Source organism: Xenopus laevis, chromosome 7L, assembly GCF_017654675.1.
Source record: "Xenopus laevis strain J_2021 chromosome 7L, Xenopus_laevis_v10.1, whole genome shotgun sequence".
Taxonomy (NCBI): Eukaryota; Metazoa; Chordata; class Amphibia; order Anura; family Pipidae; genus Xenopus; species Xenopus laevis.
The window spans coordinates 92,744,005-92,747,021 of record NC_054383.1 but is presented as its reverse complement, the minus strand read 5'-3'; positions in this window follow the sequence as shown (position 1 = coordinate 92,747,021).

Below are 3,017 nucleotides of genomic sequence, written 5' to 3'. Positions count from 1 at the left end.
GCATTTGAGAAGCTGACTAGCGAGTGCAGCTTTGGTGCGTTTCTGCCGAAAAGAAAGTAGAGTACGCTCTTGATTGCAGATCTGCATAGAATAAAGGGTTCTGTACAGGAATAAAGAAACCTGAAAAGTCACCCACCCGGGATTTGAACTCAAGACCCCACGGTCAGAAACCAGCGCTTTAACCATTACACCAGAGGAAACTAGACCTTCTGCTGTTGGTTCTGGATGACTGTAATAACCCATTGTCCCCTTGTGCCTCTGCATTGACCGGCAGGGCTGGAAGTCAATCTTCTGCCTAATAAAGTCAATACCAACCTGAGGCCCATTTCTAAAAGAGCCTGCTTGAATAGCTCAGTTGGTAGAGCGCGCGGCTATGGTTGATAACCTGGTCCAAAAGGTTGTGGGTTCAATTCCCACCTCTGCCAAAAACACAGCTCCATTCTGCTGTGCCTAAACCATCTCACGAGAGTGATGGAGGGGTAAGTGCCAGAAGTCCATCATCCGCCTTTCATTTGGCTGCCCCTTTTTCCAACTGGGGCTGTGCTTCTTAGCTACGCCGCTATGTACTTCTACTTCAGGCCAGGGCTTTCCCATCTAGCACCTTGCACTTTGCATCAACTTGGGTATTTTTTCCCCATACAGAACTCTTTTTGGGGTTTGCCTAGCATCAGCCTGAAGTTGACTGTGGCAAATTGATTAATGAGGACAGTGTTCTGTGCCAAGCTTAAAAAAAACAAGCATTTGAGAAGCTGACTAGCGAGTGCAGCTTTGGTGCGTTTCTGCCGAAAAGAAAGTAGAGTACGCTCTTGATTGCAGATCTGCATAGAATAAAGGGTTCTGTACAGGAATAAAGAAACCTGAAAAGTCACCCACCCGGGATTTGAACTCAAGACCCCACGGTCAGAAACCAGCGCTTTAACCATTACACCAGAGGAAACTAGACCTTCTGCTGTTGGTTCTGGATGACTGTAATAACCCATTGTCCCCTTGTGCCTCTGCATTGACCGGCAGGGCTGGAAGTCAATCTTCTGCCTAATAAAGTCAATACCAACCTGAGGCCCATTTCTAAAAGAGCCTGCTTGAATAGCTCAGTTGGTAGAGCGCGCGGCTATGGTTGATAACCTGGTCCAAAAGGTTGTGGGTTCAATTCCCACCTCTGCCAAAAACACAGCTCCATTCTGCTGTGCCTAAACCATCTCACGAGAGTGATGGAGGGGTAAGTGCCAGAAGTCCATCATCCGCCTTTCATTTGGCTGCCCCTTTTTCCAACTGGGGCTGTGCTTCTTAGCTACGCCGCTATGTACTTCTACTTCAGGCCAGGGCTTTCCCATCTAGCACCTTGCACTTTGCATCAACTTGGGTATTTTTTCCCCATACAGAACTCTTTTTGGGGTTTGCCTAGCATCAGCCTGAAGTTGACTGTGGCAAATTGATTAATGAGGACAGTGTTCTGTGCCAAGCTTAAAAAAAACAAGCATTTGAGAAGCTGACTAGCGAGTGCAGCTTTGGTGCGTTTCTGCCGAAAAGAAAGTAGAGTACGCTCTTGATTGCAGATCTGCATAGAATAAAGGGTTCTGTACAGGAATAAAGAAACCTGAAAAGTCACCCACCCGGGATTTGAACTCAAGACCCCACGGTCAGAAACCAGCGCTTTAACCATTACACCAGAGGAAACTAGACCTTCTGCTGTTGGTTCTGGATGACTGTAATAACCCATTGTCCCCTTGTGCCTCTGCATTGACCGGCAGGGCTGGAAGTCAATCTTCTGCCTAATAAAGTCAATACCAACCTGAGGCCCATTTCTAAAAGAGCCTGCTTGAATAGCTCAGTTGGTAGAGCGCGCGGCTATGGTTGATAACCTGGTCCAAAAGGTTGTGGGTTCAATTCCCACCTCTGCCAAAAACACAGCTCCATTCTGCTGTGCCTAAACCATCTCACGAGAGTGATGGAGGGGTAAGTGCCAGAAGTCCATCATCCGCCTTTCATTTGGCTGCCCCTTTTTCCAACTGGGGCTGTGCTTCTTAGCTACGCCGCTATGTACTTCTACTTCAGGCCAGGGCTTTCCCATCTAGCACCTTGCACTTTGCATCAACTTGGGTATTTTTTCCCCATACAGAACTCTTTTTGGGGTTTGCCTAGCATCAGCCTGAAGTTGACTGTGGCAAATTGATTAATGAGGACAGTGTTCTGTGCCAAGCTTAAAAAAAACAAGCATTTGAGAAGCTGACTAGCGAGTGCAGCTTTGGTGCGTTTCTGCCGAAAAGAAAGTAGAGTACGCTCTTGATTGCAGATCTGCATAGAATAAAGGGTTCTGTACAGGAATAAAGAAACCTGAAAAGTCACCCACCCGGGATTTGAACTCAAGACCCCACGGTCAGAAACCAGCGCTTTAACCATTACACCAGAGGAAACTAGACCTTCTGCTGTTGGTTCTGGATGACTGTAATAACCCATTGTCCCCTTGTGCCTCTGCATTGACCGGCAGGGCTGGAAGTCAATCTTCTGCCTAATAAAGTCAATACCAACCTGAGGCCCATTTCTAAAAGAGCCTGCTTGAATAGCTCAGTTGGTAGAGCGCGCGGCTATGGTTGATAACCTGGTCCAAAAGGTTGTGGGTTCAATTCCCACCTCTGCCAAAAACACAGCTCCATTCTGCTGTGCCTAAACCATCTCACGAGAGTGATGGAGGGTAAGTGCCAGAAGTCCATCATCCGCCTTTCATTTGGCTGCCCCTTTTTCCAACTGGGGCTGTGCTTCTTAGCTACGCCGCTATGTACTTCTACTTCAGGCCAGGGCTTTCCCATCTAGCACCTTGCCCTTTGCATCAACTTGGGTATTTTTTCCCCATACAGAACTCTTTTTGGGGTTTGCCTAGCATCAGCCTGAAGTTGACTTGGCAAATTGATTAATGAGGACAGTGTTCTGTGCCAAGCTTAAAAAAACAGGCATTTGAGAAGCTGACTAGCGAGTGCAGCTTTGGTGCGTTTCTGCCGAAAAGAAAGTAGAGTACGCTCTTG